The following is a 27,072-nucleotide window of genomic DNA, read 5'->3' as shown; positions in this document are numbered from 1 at the left end:
TAGAGTATAAATAAAATCTGTAAAATTTTAAAGCTCAAAGTTCAATGCCAAGCGAGATGTTTTATTTAACAGAAGTCGCCTACATCGAACGGCCAGTTTGGACTACATCCCTCTACTTCCTTCTTTAATGACGTCACTAAAACAGTTTTTTGACTAACCTCCGCCCACAGGAATACACAAGAGTTGCGTTTGTAGAGTGTGTTTGTCGCCATGTCGTCGAAACGGTGTTATTTTCATCCCGCAGTCCAATCACCTTTGTTTGGCCTTCCCAGGGACGCTGTACTTAGAGATCAATGGTTACAATTTATGTTTAACTCGTTCCCGAAAATTATAATTGTGGTATCCTTACTGCAATAGTTAATGTTGGACTGCAGTGCACATAATGGCCACAAGAGGGGACTATGTTTATGTATATGGCTGTTTTCCGTATGAGGTACTCTTCTGAGTGAGTGCTAACGTTGTCCATTTTCTGTCGCTGCTTGTGGAGATTAAAGAGTTCAGTCTCTCGGGAATTATTGTCTTTTGTGTTCATTCGGCACAACACCACAATAATCCACATCTATGTGCAGCACACGTTATGGTAAGAGGCGTGACCTTTCCGCGCAAGGAGCGCTAAGCTGCTGTCGAATCACAACACAGGAACCGCTGGCACAATCAAAACTTGTTACGTATTTCTGAAGGAGGGACTTCATAGAACAAGGAAGTCATCAGCCCGTTTTTATGACAGTGGAAACGGCGGTATACAGATAAGTAAATTATGTGAAAAATACTGTGTTTTTTTACACGCGAAACATGAACACATGTTATATTGCACACCATAAACACAATCAAAGCTTCAAAAAACCACGAAAAACGGGACCTTTAAGTTTTAGTTTTCAGTTTAGTTTATTTAGTTTTTTAGTTCTTCAGCTTAAAGGGTTAGTTCACCCAAAAATGAAATTTCTGTCATTAAGTATTACCCTAACCCTCATGTCGTTGCAAAGCCGTAAGACCTTTGTTTGTCCTCGGAACACAAATTAAGATATTTTTGATGAAAAAGGCAGAAACGACATTGCACCTTTTGAGGTCCAGAAAGGTAATAAAGACATTTATAAAATAGTAAATGTGACTACAGTGGTTCAACCTTTAAGGATTATTCCACTTTCAAATAAATATTTCCTGATAATTTACTCATCCCCCTGTTATCCAAGAAGTCCATCTCCTTCTTTCTTTAGTCAAAAAGAAATTAAGATTTTTGACATTCCAGGATTATTCTTCTTATAATGGACTTCAATGGCCCCAAATGGTTGAAGGTCAAAATTACAGTTTCAGTGCTGCTTCAAAGATGGTGTTTTCTTTTCATCTTACTTCCGTACGATGCATTTTAATGTAGTTTCAGCATATGTGCTTTATTTATAGCGGTAACCATGGAAGCACTGTATATAAGCACCACCTGCTGTCAAGACAGTGAATTTTCATTCTCATGCAGCCTGTCTGCTGTTATGAAGTTTTATGTAGCATAATTTCACAAAGAAATATGCAACATTTTGTTAGAGAAATAATAAAAAAGACACTTTTTCATTTAAATCTTATTTTGTTAAAAAAAAATCGAATCGTGAAACAAATATCGTGAATCATATCAAATCGTGAGTTGAGTGAATCATTACATCCCTAGTTTGCAGAGATTTAGGAAACATGCTAAATTCACATACTTTTTTCTCTGAAAAACAATGCTACAGCCAGTTATTTTACTTCGAAATGTGTGTTCCATGTCGGAATGTCTGTTTTTGTTTTGGTCTGTGTGATCCTGCCCACTGCCAATTACCCAACAGTATTTTGACACCCCAGGTTGTCATTTGGTGGAAAACACAGTCTATTGTTTTAGCCAGCTAAAAAATCAGCTCATCAACTTACAGTGTAAGGCTCGTCACCTTTATTTGTCTTTTGCTCTCATTCCTGTTGCTTGTCCTCAATCTGGCAACCAGTGTGAATCAAATATAAGGAGGACTCTAATATTTTAAATTTGGACTGGAGTACCCATTTTAACCACTAGCTATCAATATTACACACTGCACCTTTAAAGTAAATGAAAATGAGAAGTGTTGCCTTGGCAACTAGCTGAATAAAAGTTGTTTTATGTTTTATTTTATTTCAATTGATATTTATATTATTTCAAGTAAAGAAAATTTTGTTGTTGTTTTTTTTTTATGATTTTAGTTTAGTTACCAATAATAACCCTGATTTTAGCCCTCTGATACAAATGCTCCATTTGAAGGGGCATGTCTCCTTTAAATAGATAGGTATGAAAATGCATTAAGTGTGAACTGGAAAGCACTCTAAGGGTGTGTTCACACTTATTGCATTTTCACACCTATGGATTGTTTGTTTTAGTCCGAAACAGGGACTAAATTTGTTGCGTTTTCTTCTTTCAAAGGGTACCAAAATGTCAAAAATATCTTAATTTGTGTTCCAAAGATGAATGAAGGTCTTACGGGTGTGGAATGACCAGAGGGTGATTAATTAATGACAGAATTTCCATTTTTGGGTGAACTAACCCTTTAACCCTTTAACATATTGTGACATAATGTCCTTTTTTTGGTTCGTTTACATGTCTTTGGTCCATGTTGAGTTCATATTTCAGTCGAACTGCATCAGAGTTCGCTTGTTGCGTATCAGGGTTTGGATGGCAGCGTTCACACTTGTTCAAATGAACCACACTAACAGAGCAATAGCACCAAAGTTTGTTCTAATCAAACCAAACCTGAAAAGTGTGAAAGCACCCCAAGGCTTCAACAGACTGCAATGAATGGGTTACATCTTTGTATATGAAGTATTAGTGTACATGTGGAACTCTTGAAAACTTTTACTACACTTTTTACAGCTGCAGCGAATCATTAATTGTGGAAAGTGTTGATTTCAGCATTATATTTAGATCTACTTCTGATGCAAAAAATTATTCAGCGCTGAGCATTGTTGTCGATAGCAGTCTTTTGAGTTCACAAATTCAATAATCTCACCACTGCAGCTCAACCTCTGTACTCTCACAAATGCTTTCATCTTAACTAACAGTGCAAACACAACATAAATAGGAGATTGATTGTGCAGTATTGATAGGTATGTTTGTACAGTATGTTTTTATTGTACATTGATGCCTTACATGTTAAAAGATCAAGGATAACTATTCATGACCCCATTAGAAAGTGGTTAAGGCAGGTGTTTTTAGACACGACTACAGCTAGATTGTATGGGCATTTGGGCAGCATGAAGTGGTGACAGCAACTATAAAAGAAACAGCAATGTTCAATAATTAATTAAATGTATTACTTTAATAAGAATAATTACAGTATTAGAATTGTTTCTTATGAATAATAATTACAATAAACAAATCTTCTGGCAAGTGATATAGTTCATTAGCCTGACTGCAGGCTGTTTGCGGTTGCCAAGCAACATCGGAACTGCAAGCAACATTAATGTAGAACTCATCTGATGATGCGTATATCACCTAAAGGCTGAAATTCTAATTTGCTACTGTGATTTTGTTTTGATCGTGAACTTTTATTGACCTTAACTCAAGATTTTGCTGAAAGCTTGTCCACATGTTCTCCGGTTGTAACCGTTTGCATTGTGTACGTCTTGTCCTGAAATAGAAAGGATAAAGATTCCATTTAGGCTCTACATCAAATACTTTCACTCCATCTGCTGTTTTAACACAGGCTCACACCTCTCGTTCACTCTTTCTCTCTCTCGTTCAGAGGCGGAGTAGCATTAAGGCCTATGGAGATCAACTGTGTCCAGGCAAATCCCTACACAAATTAGATAGCAAAAGCCATTATTACATCCAATGTCTTCATGGCACTCCCAGCAGTTAAATTACAACCTTTCTGCTCCTGTTCACAGTCAAAGAACAAAAGGAAACCATTTTCATTACCGCCAGTCTGTCCCTTTTTCTCCTTTCTCTCTAGATAGGAGGAATAGGAACAAGCCCCGTTTATTAGATGCTTAGGTGGTATCACACATTCCTGTTAAGACTTAAAATAAAAAGGATGGGGAGTGTGAAAGAGAAAGCTTTTCATATACTGAATTACATTTCACTGATTCAAAGCATTGAGAATGCAAGCACTATTCTCACACCTCAGACAGCAGGCATGTCACACACCCGCTTGAAACTCTTCACTTTACTTTCCTGTCAGGTTTTCTGAAGCAAGTCATACTTCAGGTTCAAACTTCTGCTTTGCTGCTTTTGTTTAACAAGGGAAGCTCTCCACCTAAACAAATTGTCTGTCAGTCAAAAGAGAACTAAAGCTTTATATTGTGGATTAATGCATCGAGTTCTGTTCTACGTTTCGGTGCAGACCTTCTTTCATTGTGTAAACATACAATACAGACTACAACAACATTTAACATCAAGCTGTCAAGGACAGTTTTACTTTTTTTTTTTTTTTTTCTTCCTAGAAAATGCTACCGCTTCTAACTTATATGCATTTTTTTAAATAAATACTATAGCTCAACTGTTTTCTTTTTGTAGCTTTTCCAATAAAGTTTGACCAAACACAACTGTCTCATTTTGTGCAACTTAATGTTAAATGTTAATGTTAAAACATAGCCTCTAAAAAGTTTTTGCTGTCTGATCTCATTTAAGTCAGTATTTTATACATTAATTATTTGATTATATTAATTATTTATATGAATTATGGAATTATTTATTAGTTATGTGTTTTATTTATGAAAGCTGCAGTCTTTTTTTGGTTAAAAATTATCCAAAATCTATTTTTGAGCAAGTACATGACCAGCCAGTGTTCAAAACTATCTACTTACCTTAGCTTGTAATAATATTTTATAATAAGAGCAGTACTGTCGGGTTTCCACAGGAAATTTGAGCATGCAGCTGTTCGTCTTTGCGTCATTACGTCACGTCTGTAAACAGAAAGGAAGGAGTCACAGGCTAGTAGCTATATCATGTGAGGATGCTACTTGTAGCAGATCATTTACAGCCTTTTCTCACAGCAGCTGAAATAATTAGACTTATCATTTTGATGGCAGAATCTAATCCAGTAATAATTTGCACAGTTTGGCATGATCTGAGCTAAGTGATCGTTAGATTTATTGTAGGTCTAATGCTTTTTTCCTCAGTTGGTCAGAACAAAAGTGCCAGACATGTTACTTACTTGTTCAGATTATATTTTCCGGTGAAAATTCTTACTTTGTTCATACTTCCAAGACATAGAATCTGTGATTCCGAAGTACAGTATCCACACCAATGAGGTGACTGACAGCAAACATTAGATTAATCTGCACTGAGGAGTTATGCCGATGCACAACGCACGTAACGATAATAATTCTGCTAATAACTGCAGTTGCAGGTTTTAAACAGAGATGGCGACAAAGAGGCAAAATTTACGGACTGCAGCTTTAAATACTGTACATTAAGTGTTAACTGTTCATTATTTTTATTAACTGTATACTTTTTCATTGTTTTTATTATTCATTTATATATCAAGAAAAAACAATATTATAATTCTGATTCATTAAAGCGCTTATATAATATGGTAATTAATAAAATTAATGTTTAAAAGTATTTTAGAAATATAAATAGCTTTTTTTTTAGAAATATGTAGTTTGACTACTTTTAAAAAAAAATAGTTCACTTGATGTATATATTTCCTTGAATTTGACTTCTGTTGTAATTTGTATGTTTGTTAATTAGTGTTGTCAAAAGTACCATCTTCAGTACTGAAATTTTAAAAATGTGACAATACCTGCATTTCCCCCTTGCATTTTGAGCGCTGTTGAGCGGATTCTTAAACACTTCTTATTGGCCATTGTGTTCATGTGCTTAACATATATGTCTGTGATTGGCTACAGTGATCAACACTTTAAAAAGATGTTGTAAATAGACATCTTTGACACTCTTCACCGAACGCTTACACATACATACTGGAGCGTTTGAAAGAAGACGTCTATCAGATGTACCCTAGTATATCCTCTGATAAAAAACTGCCAATCACAGACGTATCTGTTGAGTGCGTGAACATAATGAGCAATCAGAGGTGTTTAAGAATCTGCTCAACAGTGCTCAAAATGCGGGTAACATGACATTTTTAAAATGTCATAAGCTTCTGTGAGACAGCTGCTGAGCTTACTTACTTTGACATCACTATTATTAATGAGTTTTACTTTGTGAGCATTGTTACTTAACCCTTAAATGCATGACTGTTTCGCCAATCATTCTTACATATTCGGGTCTTTATCGACCCGGATCTATATCTAACACAGACGGATCTCTACCTGTCGTGATAATATAAAACTCCTCTGATATTAGAGTAACAATTACAGAAGAATAAAATAAAGCATATTTTGTTACCTTTTGGAGCAGATGTTTTCTGCCATCACCACTGTCCTCATCAGAGCTCATTTGCCAGTAAATTCATCAAATAATAGGCTAGTTTTATGTTTGAGTTCACGAATATGAGCCCATTCGCCATACTTATTCTCAAAACTATATAATTTTCAACATCTTCAAAATCAATATTTTGATTGCGTTCAGTACTTGTTCTGCAGTAAATTGCTGAGCCATTTCATGTTTTTCTTATTATTTCGTTTTCTGTCTGAATGAGTCGTCACTGCAGCATTGTGTATCAGACATTGCCGCCTTGTGGAATAAAGGTGAATTGCACTTATTCCGTCATCTAAACTTCAATTATTGTTGTGCAGAAAAAAATATATGTACACTCATACACACCTCGGGTCGTTTGCGAACCTATACAATTTTTACAAAAAAAATGAATACAAAAATAGGCATTCTTTTATAATTTTATGATTTTGTTTTTGTTATATTCTTTATAATGAATTGATTGAGGAATACCAAGAAGGTTGATGTCTAACTTAAAAAAATTAACAAGGAGGAGGGTAGTGAATGACGTCCCGGGTCACTAAAGACCCGAGGTATGCATTTAAGGGTTAAAGGGCTATTTCACCTAAACATGAAAATTCTGCTGTCATTTACTCTTTTCATTTACTAAATTTACAATTATTATTATTATTATTTTTTTTTCCTGTGGAACACAAGATATTTTGAGTAATCTTGCTAGTGTTTAGTTCCCATTTACTTATGTTGTATGGACCAAAAAAAATAAAATAAAATAAAACACTTTCTCAAAACATCTTTGTCTTTGTTTCATTGAAGAAAAAAAGCCATACAAGTTTGACATGAAACGAAGGCGAGTAAATGATGAGACATCCATTTTTGGTGAACTATCTCTTTAATAAATCAACAGCTTTGTTCACACTGGACACGTATCCAGTTTGGTTTTCAAATCCTACCCTTGCAATTGACTGTCTTCAATGTCATCTTGCAGGTTTGTTCAGACAGCGTAGACAGTATCCAGTGTATCTACATTGGTTGCTATAGTAACAATGTAAGCATCAGCACAATTCCAAGAGACTTTCACATAGAACTACTGAGAGGAGCTGTCAGCGTGGAAAGAGGCGATGGAAAGCAGAAAATCATGCCTCTGCTCATGTCCATCATGGTATAATAAGGATGTAGTTTGAATCAGGGTTTGTAAACATCAGAATCTGGCTGTTAACATTATGGTTTTTTGCTCTTTAGACCACAAAAATCGAAATGGATTGTATTTGGATGCATATCTAAACAAAGCCAAAGAATTTGGTCCACTGGAGGCTGCCCTTTTCTTCTGATTCTTTTAGCCCAGTAGACGACAGCGGCTGTCTCACAGATGCTGATGTTGCGTGCGCACAGATCGAAATCTCACGTCTCCCGCCCCTCCCCACTTTCAGACACTCTCCTCCTCAGTCACGCAAACGCTCCCATCACACCGTTCCATCTGCATCACTGTCACCGCTCTCTCCCTTCATCATTTCAGTTGGCAAGCACGCTCATACGTTCATAGACTGCGCACACGGATACAGTGCATGAGTGGGTATTTAATATGTTGGCGGACAGATGCACTGGTATTGGCCACAATATGTTGATGTAATTGATTTAAATGGAGAGTATCTCTTCTTCATTCAGCTTCTTCATGAGGACGCAGCCTACTTTCCTGGCACACCAGACGCCATGTTTGGCGTGTTTTCCGTCGCTCTTATAACCTATGGCTTAACCTCTCATGTTTCTTTTTTTCCAGTTACTCTCCTCTCCAGATTTAGCTTTGGAACATTGATGCTGAATGGGAAATTTCTGCAGTCCAACCTGATTTGGCAGATTCTGTTAGGAAGGGAATCCAGTTGCAAGCATTCCAGTTTCCATTATGCAGGAGAGCATGTGCTGTCCTCTCCGGCTGTTCCTTTGGTTACAATGGCATCATTACTCATGTCTGAACGCTTTCCCTGGCTCTTGGCATTGGTGTAGTTGGGCACGCAGGGGTCACGCCGTGCCAGGGTAAGGCGCCGCTGGAAAGCGTGACCTGCCAAAGGGCAGGCACATGGAAAGGGGTCCCGCTGCAGCAAAGTTGTTCTGCCGGTCAGCTAGGACACTCCATCAACCTGTCCTCTCTTCGGGGCGGTTGATCTCTCCATAAATGAATCATGTTACGGCTGTTCAACATAATTTATGTAACATATAATATGTTACTGTCTTAATTCTATTTGTCTGTCCATATGGTAATGATTATTCTATTGAAACAATTGGTGTTGCAAGGCGTGGATGAATTGCCTCCAGCATGCCTCATTAATTTAAAATAAACATAACATGTTTTACATGAAATATTAACAGAGCGATAACCCGAAATCATGATGCATGTAGAATAGATAGTAGGGATTAATCACAATGGTCGACCGACAACTACTTTTTTTTTTTTTTTTGTAGGGATACCAAATATATTGGGATGGATGGATGGATGGATGGATGGATGGATGGATGGATGGATGGATGGATGGATGGATGGATGGATGGATGGATGGATGGATGGATGGATGGATGGATTGTCGTCATAAAAAGCTTAATTATTTTGTTATATGTAATCTTTAGCTAATCTCTAAATAGATACCTATTTTTCACACTGTATACTGTACATGTACTGTACTATACATTGTTGTGATGCTTTAATTCAGGAAAAATTACTTTTCAAAAGCATTTATTTATTTATTTATTATTTATTTTTATTATTTAAAAAAAACAAACAAATAATAGTATATAATTTTGATATATGTTATCAGCCATAACATGAAAATAATTATAAAGTATTTAAATAATTGTTAGTTTTGGCCAAAATTTTAATGTTGGTGCATCCTCCCTAATTTAATTTAATTTAAGTTAAGTTAAGTTAAGTTAAGTTAAGTTAAGTTAAGTTAAGTTAAGTTAAGTTAAGTTAGGTTAAGTTAGGTTAAGTTAAGTTAAGTTAAGTTAAGTTTATTTTATTTTATTTTATTTTTTTTATGTAAGATGGCATTGTTACACTTTTAAAAGTTTAAAAGTTTTTTTTTTTCTTTTTTTTTTCAAGACTACCAGTTTTCTTAGCCTAGATGTTTTTGACTGCAAGAACAAGTCATACAAAAAGCAGTTTTTTTAGTGAACTAGTTTTTTAGGCAACCTACTATCTACTAATTGATTTTGAAAAAAAATGTCCTTTTGCAAATTCCTAGCAGCCAGACTGGCCATGCTCCATTTTATCTGTGTATTGGCCGTTTCTTTGAGAACTTTGATAGATGAGGCGTACAATTACACCGCAACTGTTTATAGTCTCCTGTGAGATCCTCATTTGCCAGCTCATTTCCCGACTCATGCTTTTTAAGGTTACACAAAATTTCCCTCTCTCAATTAGCAAACATCAAAGTGATATGCTAAAATGATATTTGACCACTGTATCTCATTTCAAAGGGCAAGCATCCACACAGGCGCACGTTTCACCATCTGGTTTCATTTACTTTAGAAGCATTTCCCTCCTCCCTCGTGTATCTACAACCTGATAAACATGTGGTCGGTACTCCTCAACTTTCCTCTCTTCTCCTTCAGTCCTTTTGAAGTTGCTCTTCAAGCTCATCAAAGATTCTCATTTTAGATACAAAGAGCCCTGCCTCTTGTATTATCCAGCCTGGATGCTTATGACCCTGCTGGCCTTAAGGGGCAGAGGCGAAGAAAAGAAGACCAGGCCACATGTTATTGTCCTTTCTCCTCGACCTTGAAGAAATCGAGAGGTCCTGATCTCCCAACGTGGAAGCTTGTTTATCAGGAATCAATAGCCATTCTCTGGTCTTTTCTAGACAAAGGGCCTAGAAAATGGAGTGAATGTGGGCGGTGGGGGAAGATCTCACATGTGGACCGTAGAGTAGCATCTCTCCGTCCTTCTAAAGGGCGGTTGATCTAAGATTAAGTCTCGCCTCTTCATTATGGAGAACACAACACTTTACTCAAGGCTAATGCTTTAAAGAGGGGCAAAAGTTCAGAAGAGCGAACCAACCATGCCTGTTTTGTTCTGGTTGCTAAAGCGTGTGGGTGTTTGTGTGTGCGCACGGTTTGAATTCACACTTATTATCTTTCATTTTCAGATAACAGGCTGGCATGCAGTGGTTTTCCCCTTAGAATATTACTCCAACTTTGAACTGAGTAAACACTGTAATCGCCATTCACCTAAATGCATTATGGGTATGAAGGCCGTGCTGTACCGGTGGCCTTTGCGAGCTGCGGTGAGCTCGGCTTAATCTTCCTAATGTCGAGGATGTTAAAGAATAGATAATGAATCCTCAGGGTGCTGATTCAGTGGAAATGAGCTTTACAATATGTCTGCCGTGTGTGTTAAATGAACACAAATAGAGCAGGACATCCAGCCTTGAGTGTATAATTGACCACAGTGTGTGGGCATATGAATGTACTTCAAAAAGGCCCAAAAGATCAGCCTAATGAGCGTAAAAAACTGTGCTTTTTAGCGTGGCTAAATTTATTCTGAATAATAAAAGGGTGGATGGGTTATTAATAAAGTGTCTGTTGACCTTCTGATCACAGGACTGTGGGAGGATTGTCTCTCTGCCTGCTTGTTTCTGATACTTTATCATGTACTGTGTTAGTCGTAGCTGACACCTTTACCCTTGAGCAAAGCTCATAACCTTAGGTTTGATATTGTTTTGTTCTTGTCTGTTCCTATCTAAAGTTTGTAGGTTGTTTGAAGAGTCATTATTAGGGGTGTAACGGTACATGTATTCATCCCGAACCGTATGGTACGGACATCACAGTTCGGTACATACAGTCAGACAATGAATATTGTCATTCATGGGTGATACACTCTCCAATCCAGAAAGGGGCGTGCTTGGTAATACAACGCTGTTTGCTAACCGCCCCAACAGGAAAAAGCAGAAAGCATACAATTAAGTATAGGAGGGTTGGGCTTAAGCTTTAAATGTTTAAAAATAGTTTAAGTTTAGCAAATTGCAACACTCATAATGCACAAGTTTTATTTTTCATTATTCTATTGATTTTGTACTTTTATTACATGAGATGCTTTTCAGTTCTGTAGCTGATTGTGACCAAATACCTTTTGCTTTTTTATCAGCCGTGCAAAGAGCGAATTGTGTTTACTGCTTAGTGCTTGATATACGCTATTAGGAGGCTGTACTGTACCAACTAGGGGACTAAGGCCACGTTCACACAGCATCAGAATACTGTTGTCAGTCCTGTATTTGAGTCCTTAAAGGTGCCCTAGAATTGAAAATTGAATTTAGCTTGGCATAGTCAAATAACAAGAGTTCAGTACATGGAAATTACATACAGTGAGTCTGAAACTCCATTGTTTCCTCCTTCTTATATAAATCTCATTTGTTTAAAAGACCTCAGAAGAACAGGCGAATCTCAACATAACACCGACTGTTACGTAACAGTCGGGGTGTTCGCCCCCAATATTTGCATATGCCAGCCCATGTTCAAAGCATTCAAGCCAACATTAACATAGGACGTCTGGATGTGCACAGCTGAATCATCAGACTAGGTAAGCAAGCAAGAACAATAGCGAAAAATGGCAGATGGAGCAATAATAACTGACATGATTCATGATAACATGATATTTTTAGTGATATTTGTAAATTGTCTTTCTAAATGTTTCGTTAACATGTTGCTAATGTACTGTTAAATGTGGTTAAAGTTACCATCGTTTCTTACTGTATTCACGGAGACAAGAGCCGTCGCTATTTTCATTGTTTAAACACTTGCAGTATGTATAATTCATAAACACATCTTCATTCTTTATAAATCTCTCCAACAGTGTATAATGTTAGCTTTAGCACTAACAAACTCATTCAGAATCAAATGTAAACATCCAAATAAACACTGTACTTACGCGCTTAGACATGCTGCACGATGAACACTTTGTAAAGATCCATTTTGAGGGCTATATTAGCTGTGTAAACTTTATTTATGCTGTTGAAGGTAAGCGCAGGCTCCGTGGGTGGAGAGCACAAGAATTTAAGCCTAAATCGGCTCATATTTAATGATTCCCCAAAATAGGCAGTTAAAAAAATCTATGGGCTAGTTTGAGCTGAAACTTCACAGACACATTCAGGGGACACCTTAGACTTATATTACATCTTTTAAAAAGACATTCTACAACCGCATTCTATAACCTAACTCACACTTGTAAATTTTCAGGACTGCATATTCGCATTCGCATTTCAACCGCATATTCGAAATATTCGCACTGTGTGAACCGAACCGCACTGGACAACTAGTTGTCTGTCACGTCATGCAATGCGAGAGAGCCGCTCTGCTAAGGTGTTTTGTGTGTGGATTCGCTTTCAGTAACTTACAGTGACAGAGATATGAGCTATGTGTCATCTTAAGGTGTTAGATCCAGTCACTGTTGTCCACCAGAGCGGCTCCCGTCAGTTTTGTTTCTTTTCCAAATTCAAATGCTGTGTCATGCGCGAGACGTCTCAAAGGACGTGATGCGTGTGCAACACTTAAAGACTCCGGCCAGTGCATATTTACATGCTGCTGTTGGTTAATGAAGTTTTGATGGATGAACTCGTGGTTCAATTAGTCTCTCGTCATGTTAAAAGTGATACTTTTCAGTTTTATGGATGTCGTCATCTTTAATATTACATTGGTCACTGTCGTTATGGTTACTAGTAAGAGAATACGGGCTTGACTCCCGTTGCACGTTCATACAGACAGTGTTCCAGACGCTACTGTAAGTTGTTGTGTGAATGAGACTTTTCAAGACTCACACCTGTAAGTATATGTGGTTGTCAATCCCAAAAACTGACAGTGTGAACGTGGCCTAAATTCTACTAGGTGGAACAAATTGTGATTTGCACTACTGTATGCTCAAAAGAAAGTAAAAGAAACCTAGCATTGTGGATTGACTGGTAACACTTTAATTTAGGGTCCAATTCTCACTATTGTCTAGTTGCTTATTAACATAGCCTAAACTTAACTACCTTACTAACTATAAATAAGCAGTAATTAGTGTTTGTTGAGGCAAAAGTCATAGTTAATAGTGAGAATTGGACTCTAAACTAAAGTGTGACCATTTTTCCAACTGTGCCGAAATCGAACCGAATTGTGACCCCAAAAGTAAGGTACGTACTGAACCAGGACTTCAGTGTACCATTACACCCCTAGTCATTAGGGGATCAGAGATACTCCGTTCTTACCGTGAGATCGCTACGATGCACCTTTTATGGGGTAATTGTCGATTGAAGCAGTCCATCTCTCATGCCGGATGTTTGCAGCACTGATGATAAGGACTTTCTTGCCAAACAGCTAAATAATGATATTGCATCTGAGTGGGAGACAGAGACAAAGAGATCAGCTCCATGCAAGAGACATCTACCCGTAGGTTATGCACATAAACACAAGAGCAAACGCAGACCAAAAATTGCTTTGCATCAGCAAGTCAGTAGATAGATGATACGGAGGATGGAGATCTGTTTCTTTCCCTCCAGCTCTCTTCCTCTCTCTTAAGATAACTGTGCGACAGGTGTCTTTACCTCAAGAAGGAATGATGAATGGCTCTGTTTCATTCTCTCAAGCCTAAGCAAATCCACATCATTTCACAATCGCTGTGGCAGATGCTGTCACTCGCTTTTAGATAGCAAAAACTGCAATGTACACAATTCTTATATATATATATATATATATATATATATATATATATATATATATATATATATATATATATATATATATATATATATATATATATATATATAAATATAGTATAATTTGTGTGTGTTACATTTAATGTTGTATTGATAAAGTTCTGTTTTGAAAAAAAAAGGAAACTTAAAGGTGCCCTTGAATCAAAAATTGAATTTATATTGGCATAGTTAAATAACAAGAGTTCAGTACATGGAAATGACATACATTGAGTTTCAAACCCCATTGCTTCCTCCTTCTTATATAAATCTCATTTGTTTAAAAGACCGGAAAACATGTGGATCTCAACATAACACCGACTGTTACGTTACAGTCGGGATCATTAATATGTACGACCCCAATATTTGCATAAATGCCTGCCCATGTTCAAGGCATTAGACAAGGAAAGGATCAACGTCTGGATCTGTGCACAGACAAGGTAAGCAAGCAAGAACAACAGAGAAAAATGGCAGATGGAGCAACAATAACTGACATGATCCATGATAACATGATATTTTTAGTGATATTTGTGAATTGTCTTTCTAAATGTTTCGTTAGCATGTTGCTAATGTACTGTTAAATGTGATTAAAGTTACCATCGTTTCTTACTGTATTCACGGAGACAAGAGAGCCGTCGCTATTTTCATTTTTAAACTTGCAGTCTGTATAATTCATAAACACAACTTCATTCTTTATAAATCTCTCCAACAGTGTAGCAATAGCTGTTAGCCACAGAGCATAGCCTCAAACTCATACAGAATCAAACATAAACATCAAAATAAATACTTTACTCACATAATTCGAAGCATGCATACAACATGCATGACGAACATATTGTAAAGATCCATTTGAGGGTTATATTAGCTGTGTGAACTTTGTAAATGCACTGTATTATAGTCGAGAGCTTGTGTGGCAGGGAGCACGCGATTTAAAGGGGCGGCGCTGCCAAAATCAGTGTATAGTTAATGATGCCCCAAAATAGGCAGTTAAAAAAAAATCTTAAAAAAAATCTATGGGGTATTTTGAGCTGAAACTTAACAGACACATTTAGGAAACACCTTAGACTTATATTACATCTTGTGAAAAAGCATTATTGGGCACCTTTAAAGGGTTAGTTCACCCAAAAATGAAAATTATCTCATGATTTACTCCCCCTCAAGCCATCCTAGGGGTATATGACTATTCAGACAAACACAATTGGAGATATATTTAAAAATACTCTTGCTCCTCCAAGCTTAATAATGGTTGTGAATGAGGGGGCCACATTTTGAAGCAAAAAAAAAATGCATTCATCATATGGCTCCAGTGGGTTAATAAAGGCCTTTTGAAATGAAGCAATGCGTTTTTCTAAGAAAAATATCCTTATTCAAATAACTAGCTTTTGGCGGGCAACCGTATACATACTGCGCAAGTTGACTTGCGCCTAATAAGTAATCCCCTGAGGCGATGTATGACGCAGGGTGTAGGAGTATTGTAAGCTTAGACGCCTCTCACGGTTCAAACCAATAGGGGTGGACAACAAACTCAAGCTCCTCTTCTCTTATATCGAAATCCTCTGACATTTCTCTTTAAAAATTTCTTGTTTTAGACTTCTAATTTGTGACCGGTGTTTGCTTTAGCCTCTGCGCTTTCGTGTTCGTCATTGTGTCATTGTGTCGGGTCAGAGGTTGCTATTCCGCCGCAAATCGAGGCGTACGGCCGTCTGTCGGAAGCTAGTTTTTATTGTTAGTAAAGTTTTAAATATGGATATTTTTTCTTACAAAAACCCATCATTTCACTTCAGAAGGCCTTTATTAACCCACTTTTATTATGGATGGATGCATTTTTTTAAAATGCGGCCCCCCATTCACAACCAGGAGGAAGGATATTTTTTAAATATACCTCCGATTGTGTTTGTCTGATAGAAGATAGTCATATACACCTAGGATGGCTTGAAGGTGAGTAAATCATGGGATAATTTTCATTTTTGGGTTAAAAAACCCTTTAAATTGTGGAATGACCCAGATAATAAACAGCAGGTCTTCTGTGTTATTTCAAATAATGAAAACTTCATGAAAGCTTTCATAACACAATTAAATTATTCTTCAAAAAATGTTCATTGATTTTACATTAGAGGTGCTGAGGTCAATTAAAGGCTTAACATGAAGGACCACGGGAAACATAGTTATCATTACGCACAACAAGCCCCTCTAAAATGTCAGCTCTAATCATTTTCTTAGACAGCGCATAATGAGCTGACATTTGGCATGGAGGTAGATAGGATTAATGCTACTAATGGCTAAATTAATGGTGCTAAGAGTCTGACTGAAGGGTGGGGTGTGTAAAGAGATCCCAAAATGAGCTTGATTTCTTTAGAAACACTTATTATGGAAACAGGATACAATTAATCAGAAACGATAGAGAGCGTCGGGCCGTGACATATTTGGGCGGCACAGCTCAGCGCTTGCATACACACACACACACGTGCACACAACGCAAAGATGCATGACACCCACTCATCTCAACATACTGTGCTGTTGTTTTCATGCTCTTTAAAGCCCTGTAATGATGGCACACCCTACAGAGGGACTGTGAAGTCAACTCTCCAGTCATGTGAAAGGTCTAAATAAGACAGATACTTTCATTCGTCACTCTCTCCAGGCTGCCTTAAGATGTGAATGGGATGATTTGCATCGTGTGCTAATTAACAGCTTTAGTATTTGGATGGTCTCCAATACTGCAGAGTAGGAGGAGAACGTGAAAGAGAGGATGTCTGTAGGTGTGAGCGATGGGGAAAGAGAGAGAGCGCAGGATGTAAGAGAACATATGCTTATGTGCTTAGTGGTGTGCAGCAGTGCGCTAATGACTTAACTGCTCCGTAGAGACACCACACTCACGGGGATGTCTGTTTGTGTGTGTGTGTGTGTGTGTGTGTGTGTAAGTGTGTTCCAGACTGTGTGCACTCTTCTGACTAAGGCTGTGGAGCATATTGAGGTCACATTCTGTGCATGTTTAGGTATTCCAGATGTGTAAACAAATTGGTGGAGGGTTGAAGAAGTTCACTGTTTGAGCACCATTTTTTTTTTTTTTTTTGGAGGAATTGTCCTCCCGCTGTGGATTTTGTCTCAGAATGATGTAGCACCCAAGGGGTTAAGGTTTGGTTAATTAGCATGGATGGATGCTTGCTGGTAGATGGCAGTTTGGGGTCAGTAAGTCTCTATGCTCACATGCTTTGTTTAGTTGATTCTAAATACAGTATAAAACAAAAACAAACAAACAACAAAAAAAAAAAAAAAACAGTAAGGGCTTGTTCACACAGAATGCATTTTTGCTTTGAAAAACACAAGATGCAGGCAGTGGAATGGGGAAAAAACGCACGTTTTTTAAAAGTTTAACTGATTTTACCATGAGCACCACATTTTTAGAATGACGTGTCATGCGAGAGACGGTAAAAAAATGCAAGACATGAGCGCAATGGTCATGCATGTCCGTCTAGAGCATGTTTACATAGACAACAATGGAAAAGTAGCGCATTGGAATGGAAAAATGTGTTTTGTGTGAACGGCCCTGTTTAATATTACAATTTAAAATAAATGTTTTAGGGGTGTGTGTGTGTGTGTGTTGTGTGCCACAAAAAAATGAAGCAGCACAACTATTATCAACATTGATATTAATAATAAAACAATAAGAAATGTTTCTTGAGCATCAAATCAGCATATAAGAATAATTTCTGAAGGATCATGTGACACTTAAGTCTGGATCACATGAATAGATTACATTTTGAAATATATTCAAATAGAGAACAGTTATTTTAAATTGTAATAATATTTCACAATATTACTGTTTTTACTTTATTTTTTATCAAACAAAGGCAGCCATTGTGAGCATAAAAATACAATTTTAATTCTATCTATCTATCTATCTATCTATCTATCTATCTATCTATCTATCTATCTATCTATCTATCTATCTATCTATCTATCATCATCTATCTATCTATCTATCTATCTATCTATCTATCTATCTATCTATCTATCTATCATCATCTATCTATCTATCTATCTATCTATCTATCTAATTTTTACTTATTTTTTTCAAATGCAGATTTGTCAAACTCCCTAATCTTGAACATTTGGCTACATCCTTATGTTTCAGAAATGAAAAATAAATTATTCTGCACTTTTCGGTTCACGCAACTCCCTGCAAGTTGTTAGCTAATGAGTTCCTGACAGAATTCATTAATTGTTCATTATAATAAATTAGTCCTGTAGCTGTTGTCTGACTTTGAGGAAAGTGTTTTCTAGTAATATTCAGTTGAATGGTTCTCAAAGTCTGACCATATGTTCTTCTTTTATTAAAATATTGCAATGTGTGGTGACCTTTAGGGCTGATGTAACATTGCGTTAGTTCGTTGTTGGAGTTGAGAGAGTTTTAAGGTCAACCCGTTCCCTTGACTCACAAAGTACGGATTCTTTTTGTCTACCTGGCTTTCATTTTTTTTTTTTTTTTTCCCCATGCACTTCTTTTTTCTCTTCACTATTCAATAGTCACCCTTCATGTCATTGCTTTCTTTACATCTCTGGTCCATTTCTCATTCTGTTTCACTCATCCATCCTCATTGTTAATTTTGCAGCTATTTCTGTCTTTTCATACTTTTTTATCTCATTCTTTCATGTCACCCTCATCCTTCCCTGTTTCCCTTCCCTGTCATCCCGCGCGAAACGGCTGACGTGTATGAGAACCCGCCATGGTTCTCACATTAATAACTCTGACCTCTGAGTTGACTGAGATGTTGCAGAGAAATAGTATTTGTCAGTAGATTACATAGGTTGTGTCTCATTCCTTCCCTGGTGACCTGAAAGCAAACAGAGATGGCATCATCATAACCTATAGTGTAGCCATTCCCTCCGTTCTTTCTTTCTTAAGGTCATATTGTTACAGTTTTTAAAAGGTTATGCTGAAGATAGAGCGAGCGTGAGACAAAAAGAACGTTGACATTTGTACGCATTAGTGGAACATTTTCGATGGCCGGAAAGAATTGTGCTGTGTGCCTATTCCTTTTCATCAATGTGAGATATGCCTTCAGTTTTGGAGGCTTTTTTTATCACTGTTATTATTATTATTATTTTTTCCCTCGCTCTGCTTTTACCAGCTGCAGATAATCACTGTAATTCATAATGGCATCTCCCATATGGAAGCTGTCATTCAAAGCGCTTTGGGGGCCACCATTTAAATTTAATGGGAAAATATGGTCATGCATATTGCTATACCCACTCATTGATTGTATAATACATCTAGACAGAGCTTTCAACTTAGGCATATTTTCTTAGCTCAACTGTATCCTTCTATTTACAGTGTTCCTACATTTTGAATGTACATGCATTTCCCGTTACATGTATATACAAAATGAAAAAAAAAAAATCTGTATATAATCTGTGTATGAAAAAAAATCTTTGATTATATATATAATATAAGACTCTATATATTATGTGAGACTCTTATCGGGCGATAAAAAAAATATTGCCGTTAATCTATTCTCAAAGTTGGGTTGGGAGCTGGGTCTATACTACGAAAGCTATGATAACTTTCACCTTGATGATTTAGCACGGATGTATACCTAGCCGAATTGACCCTTCACAAAGACCCGCCCCCCTTAGTTACTGTGTCTTTGTCCGATAAGCCCTGGCGCTGTTACGCCACAAGCAAAGAGGACACTGACAACACGTCGACAGACAAGACAGAGCAGGTTACTTATGATATTAAACAAAGTCCCAGCTTTAAAACGGTGTAGTTTTTTTAAGAACTTAAAACAATAAAAAACGTTTTGTGGCTCTTTAATGTGTCGTGACCATGGTCGTGACAGATTGCTGTAGCGCCTCAGCTCAAGAGGCTCGTAAACAGATCATCTCTTACTACTAGTCCATTTATAGCATCAAATAAACATGAATGAACATGAGAATCAATGTTGTTTCAAACGCGGAAACATGTTAGTATACACAATTTTTCAAGTTGAACTCCGGCAAGGTTAATCTTCTAACTCCTGACTGCTTTGTCGGACAAAATGGCGGATTACTTTTAGTCATTATTTGGGTAGCACACATATTTTGAATGTCTTCGGTAGAATTCAAATGAGCCGTTTTAATCTAGATTAATCTAAAATGTTTTAGTTTGAACTCACCATTATGGTGGTCAGTGTTCCCTTTGGTTGGGCACATGGAACTTCATTTATATTATTGTAATATATATTACTCTTCCTATTGTTGCAATTATTTGGTTTAAAAGGAAGGGACGTAATAAATAGGTTGCTTTTAAAAGGTGACCTAACTTCTAACTAAATCATTAACTAGTCATTAATCTCTTAAATTTTTATTGTTAACACTTATGTCATAAACATCTTGTGAAACTTTTAATTGGGTTGATATAATCATTCTATATTTGCAAAATATTTTGCAGTTGACTATGCTTCAGTCACACACAGACTTCAACATGCAAAACAGAGCAATGGTTACAATAATGGTAGCTAAACAAAGTCAAGAGTAAATCTAAAGTAAATTATCAAGTACTCTATACAGTTCTTTTTTAGTTACTAGAACTCAAGTGTAAGTGAACTATACTAAGCATTTGTCAGTACAACAGACTATTCCTATTTCACTTTACTTAGTTTTTTTTTTTTTTTTTATGCCAATCAGTTTCCATGCTTTTTTAAGTAAGTGTAATGTGTGTGTGTGTGTGTGTGTGTGTTTGTGTGTATATATATATATATATATATATATATATATATATACACTACATTGTAAATAATTAACTGTGTTGTACTTACTATAGGTTGATGTTGGGATTAGGGTGTGGTTTAGGGTTAATTGTGTTTGTTTTGTTTTTGTTTTTTTCTTACTGGTAGCTAAGCACTCGTCTATTCAGATACAGTAGTTACATTGAAAGTGAAAGTTCAGGAAAGTGATTTTGTACCACAAAGCAACAGATTTACTTTGCACTCCGCAAAAGCTCAGCCCGATCCCACACACGTTCACTCAAAAGCTTTTGAACAAATACTTGCAGATCTGTTTGATTGCACTGTTTACATCCGTGGCCATGCTCGTCCTCTGCATAAGTGGCATGCACACATCCTCAAGCCCTCACATAACGCAGAGTTAGCCGTGACAACAATGACCATAATACACTAGATTATTTTCACAAATCCACTGCTGCTTGTTGTAATACAGAATGAAATCCTCTTCATATGGGGATTATATAGTTTGGACCATCTTTCGATTGCAGGAGGAACATCAATAACACAGGACGTGTTACCTCCAGGAGATGATGTTTATGTGGTTGCTAATCTTTCTTATTGAATGAACTCCACTGGATCAGAGTTTGTGTTTGTCAGGGTCATGTAATGCTTATTTTAGGGTTATTATCAAATTTGTTTGGATGAGTTTTTTTGAGGGGTTTCAGTTGGATGCTATAGTTTATATCCGCTAATCTATAACATATTCCATATGGGCCAACTGAATCAACAGCCGCCTTGAATTAATGAAGGACACAGTGTGAAGGATTTGCAGTGCAGACGGTGAGGTTGCCCACACTAGTGCGTTTTTCACCTCTACTCCAGTGCTGCGAGTTCTGATCATGGAACTATTCATTTTTAATGAGACAGGAACTCTGCTGAATAGAGAGGTGGAGAATGTTGTGGTTGCTTAAGTCACTTCACGCATTTCCTTTCCCCCTGCTGTACTTCTTATCTGTGTACTATTTCCTCCTATTTCATTTATCAAAACTCTCTCTCTCTAGCTCTCTGTTGCATTTTTTCTCCCTTATTTTAGCCTCCAAGACTTTCTGATGATAAAATTTTAGTTTCCTTAGCTTCAGCCATTATCGAAGCAACAGGTTCTTTTTTCTTTTTTTTCAACTTCTCTCTTTCTCGCTTACTTTTTCTCTACCCATAATTTACAGAACGTCTGATCTGCAGTCCCACACATGCTGCAGCTCATTACTCTGATTTGGCCGCATCTTTGCATAAACACTGTTGGGTGCCAATGACAACTACATTTAAGGGCAGGGACCTTTTGCCATAAAAGCTGACATTGCCTCCTTAAAAAAAAATTGAATAAAACAAATACTTAATGTTAATTCATATTAATAATGTTCTTATTTAGCAATAAATTAAAACCAGGGGATAAAGTTTTAAGAGGGTGGTAGTGTTTTTTTAGCTCATTGAGTTCTCACTGAGATCCTCAAACAGGGTGTGAAATGTATGTGAAAAGTCACAAGAGCGGACAGTGCCTCCATGTCACTGTGATTGGCCTATCACGCTTACATACAGTCCAAATGGCTTTAATGTGTGCAACTGGTTCAGATAGACAGACAGACTAATTGCAAATTATACTTCTCCAAATCGAAATTATTTTGAAATTATTTGGAATGATGATCTGTGAGTGAGCCGAGGTTTTATTTATTTGTTATTTTATTTTTTTTGCAACTACTCAACTCGGTTCAATTAAATCTGCTCCTACGCACCTGCAACCTTCATGACACCTGCTGTGTTTACTGTACAGTACATAGAATTTTTTGACTAATGGTCTGAAAAGAAGGTGACTAAATAGTACGCAAACAACATTCACCAGTAACAGACAAAAAACACATAAAATGTGCTTTGTTGTATTAGCATATTATTATTTTTCAAACACTTAAATGTTTAAAAATGGGTAAACTTGATGAGACATTCATTAATTTGTCTAAATCTGTATTTCATGTAATATATTTTATGTTAATTATGTTGGGGATATTTCAGGGAATCTTTCTGTAAGTTAAATCATTGCACAAGTAGGTGGCAACATTGTGAATCATTGAATTTACTGATGATTTGTTCGTAACCCTGATTAATTCGTTAACCAAACAATTGACCATCTTTATGGGTGAGTCATTGAATCATTTACTCAGATGATTTGTTCGAAACCCTGATTGATTCAGGAACCAAACATTGACTGTACCCAAAATCACATAATCTCAAAGTAGGTACTTTTTTTTTTAAATGGACTTTAAAAAGCATGTTTTGTATAGAATGTATGCAGTATATATGAATATAATACCTGGAATAATAAAGTGTCCATCTGACGGAAGAAGTGAGTCATCCGGTATTTTCCACCTACTGTTTTATGAATACTGTTAATTCGGACATTCTCCTCTTTTCACATACTGTTTTTATCTACTATATAGTAGGGAAGTGTGCAATGTCGTGTACAGCCACTGAATCATTTACTCAAACAATTAATTTAAAAACACTTATTCATTCAAGGAAAAAAGCCACTAGTTTAAAAAATATTCTTGTGGGTGGAGCAAAAATAGAAAACAAAACTGGCAAAATTACCTAAAATATAAGTTTCTTGAACATTTACAGGTATATAAGAGTAATATCACTCATAAATGAATATATCATATAACATCTGTCCTGATATTCAAAATAACAACTTATTCAGTTTAAGACAAATTTGGCCTATTTTTTCCATCAAAACCAAAGCATCAAGCTTTGTGTACACACTGCATCCCATTTATCTGTAACCCAGAAATGTGTGTAAACATGAAATGAAACCGTAACAAATTTGTTACACTAAAAAAACAGGAACAGAAAAAATCCAGACAGGAGACTTATTCCTGTAGTCCAGCACACGGCACAGTCGAAGGGGCTTTGGCCTTGTGATGGAGCTCTGCCGAGGGGCCCTCGCAACAAAAGAGACGACTAACTGCTGTCTGCCACAGATAAGCAACATCTCGGCTTTTAGCGCCTTTTTAACTATTTGCGTTTTGGTAACCTCACCAGGCTCATGTGAGCGTGTCACTCCGACTGTGTCTGAAGTCTTTCTAGCCTGCTGACATCTCGCTAAAGGGAATATGTTCTTAGCTTGCACACTAGCCGTGCTTATGAAGTCTCACAGGAGGAGGTTTTATTGCTAGTGACAGTAGTAAACCCTCTTATGACGTACAATTCCATGCGGGGTGTCTCAGGTACCCTCCCTCCCCTGCTGTCCGACCATATCTTGAACCAAGTGACAGGTGTTTGTACACACGTGTGTGTTCGCTCCTTCTTTCATGCTTGTGTAAACCATCCTCCTGTCAGTTTTGAGAAAGATGTTCTGACTTCGCTGTAGCTTTATTTTGCCTTCCTCCTCCTTAATCTGTGGTAACAGATAGTCAACCAACTCCACGTTATCTCAGAGCTGTTTCCTCATGAGGAGAAAAACAGCCCAGAGGAGGTGAGGCAGACAGACTGTTATAGCTAAAGCTCAGTTGGATACCTCTCACAGCACCAGAGAGACATGTGGTGCATATACAACTTACTAGGCATTTGCTTGTTGACAGTGATAAAAGTTGCGAGTATTTTTTTTTTTTTCCTTCTGAGAGTAAAGCAAGGTTTGGGATGGGTATGGGAAGAGGTTGGGAGTCCTGACAAATGGTAGTCGTGCACTGACATTCCGTGGGATTGGTTTCTCTACGTTCTGAGCTGTTCTGGGTCTGTTTTGACGATAGGTTTTGCAGAGGTTTTGACAGCCTCTTTGCCAGCGGTCTCACTTGTCGACGATGAGGTGCATTCCAGTAACATTAAGGAGACAAGATATCGACCACTCTCTCTGTCTCTGGAAATTTTTGACACTGTTTCAGTCTCCTGTGTGAGTAAACGTCCCTACTCAGCTCTATACGTGAGTAGGCAAGCTCACAGGAAATCATATACACTCCGTTTCACAAGCTGTTAGGGGGGATTTGTTCACTGTGTGTGTTGTTTTACCGCCAGATTCACTTGAGGAATTATGCAAATCAGGTGAAGGACTAAAGTATATGCTGGTTTTGTTCTCTGAAAAAAAAAGAAAAAAAAAGTACTGTGTGAAATCATAGGTTTCGGTTCTGAAAATGGTTCTGGTGCCACACTTGGGTGAAGTGCTGGGGGTAAATTATTAAATAGTTGTATGATTTTCACAACATGCAAAACACAAGCAAGTATTGTGGAATCCAGTCATAAAAATGTAATTGACTGTGCAATTCAGAATGTCACATAATTTGTTTTTGTTTTTTTTACGAATAAATCAAAAGTACGGCTGTACAGTTAATGAAATGGCAATGTGGACTAGTGTCTGTGAATATACAACGTCTGCATATGTCTGTATGAATGAGTGGCCCAGTTTCATCTACTACACATGCAAGCAAGCTTGATGTTTTCAGTGTCTGCAGTCTCAATATATGAGCACACTCCACATGAAATGGAATAGGAATTGGAACCGAAATTGTTAGGCAGAACTGGAACCGGGACCGGAAAATTTCTTATGATTTCCAACCCTAATGCTGATTGCATTTTAATTGCATTGAGTTGCATTGTCTAATCCACCTCCGTACAAGTCGATTCTGTGGAGGGTGTAGCAGACTAATGCAATCTGGTGTACTTTACTCAAGGCTCTGCAAGACACATAAATCAGCTTTTTAAAATGCAGAAAGTGTTTTCGTCTACACTGCAAGTCTGAATGTAAGCAGATGTAATGCTCTTCTCAGTCATCTGATGAATTACTGCTGTCATGATCAATAGAAAATGTACACAAACATCTCTTTTAAAGGGAGATGATTGCACCCGGTAGTTATGTGAACAATTGACAATGAGGCTAATTTACATAGGAATTTACAGACTGAAAGGAGGCACACTGAAAAAAATGATTCACTGAAGGTAAGTGATTGCAATCAATTGATTTTATCTCAGTTTAAACACATTTAGTTGAATTTAGTCAATTTTATTTAGTTACCTTAGCTCAATTAAACTTAGTTGATTTGAATATAATAAAGTTAGTAATTCATGTACAACCCGAATTCCGAAAAATTTTGGGACGTTTTTTAAATTTGGATAAAATAAAAACTATAAGACTTTCAAATCACATGAGCCAATATTTTAATAGTATAGTATAACATAAATGTTTATACAGAAATTTTATAATTTTATGCACAAAATGAGCTCATTTCAATTTTGATGCCTGTTTCAAAGTGGAAAAGTGTTCTATGGTCAGATGAGTCCAAACGTCTCAAAATAGACAGGGGCATGTTTACCATGGTGTAGCATCTCCTCTTCTTTTCAAAACAGTTTGAATACCTCTGGGCATCGAGGATATGAGTTTGTTTTGTTGTTTTTTTTGGGAGTTTCGGTGTTGGAATTTGGTCCATATAGGTTTCCAGCTGCTGAAGAGTTCATGGTCATCTTTGACATATTTTTCATTTAATGATGCACCAAATGTTCTCTATAGGTGAAAAATCTGGACTGCAGGCAGGCCAATTCAGCATGTGGTATAATATGTGATTTTGCATTGTCCTGCTGAAATACTCAAGGCCTTCCCTGAAATAGATGTCGTCTGGAGGGGAGCATATGTTGCTCTAAAACCTTTATATACCTTTCAGCATTCATAGTGACTTCCAAAACATGCACGCTGCCCATATCGTATGCACTTATGCACCCCATATCATCAGAGATGCTGGCTTTTGAACTGAATGCTGATAACACATTGGAAGGTCTCCCTCTTCTTTAGCCCAGAGGACACGGTGTCCGTGATTTCCAACAAGAATGTCATATTTGGACTCCTCTGACCATAGAACACTTTTCCACTTTGAAACAGTCCATTTTAAATGAGCCTTGGCCTACAGGACACGACGGCGCTTCTGGAACATGTTCACCAATGGCTTCCTTTTTGCATGATAGAGCTTTAGTTGGCATCTGCAGATGGCACGGCGGATTGTGTTTACCGACATTGGTTTCTGGAAGTATTCCTTGGCCCATTTAGTAATGTCATTCACACAATCATGCCGATGAGTGATGCAGTGTCGTCTGAGGGCCCGAAGACCACGGGCATCCAATAAAGGTCTTTGGCCTTGTGCCTTACACAGAGATTTCTCCAGTTTCTCTGAATCTTTTGATGATGTTATGCACTGTAGATGTTGAGATTTGCAAAGCCTTTGCAATTTGACATTGAGGAACGTTGTTTTTAAAGTATTCCACATTCTTTTTACACACTCTT

At 37.1% G+C, this 27,072-nt stretch overlaps 1 protein-coding gene across 2 annotated transcripts in view; it reads left to right on the top strand.

The window, feature by feature from the left end:
* Positions 1-27,072, top strand: part of cdh4 (cadherin 4, type 1, R-cadherin (retinal)) — a 283,006-nt gene that overhangs the window by 121,109 nt on the left and 134,825 nt on the right. The window lies entirely within an intron of this gene.

This window comes from Chanodichthys erythropterus, chromosome 6, assembly GCF_024489055.1.
Source record: "Chanodichthys erythropterus isolate Z2021 chromosome 6, ASM2448905v1, whole genome shotgun sequence".
Classification (NCBI taxonomy): Eukaryota; Metazoa; Chordata; class Actinopteri; order Cypriniformes; family Xenocyprididae; genus Chanodichthys; species Chanodichthys erythropterus.
Note: the sequence above shows the minus strand (reverse complement) of the source record. Positions and strands in the feature narration are given on the sequence as shown.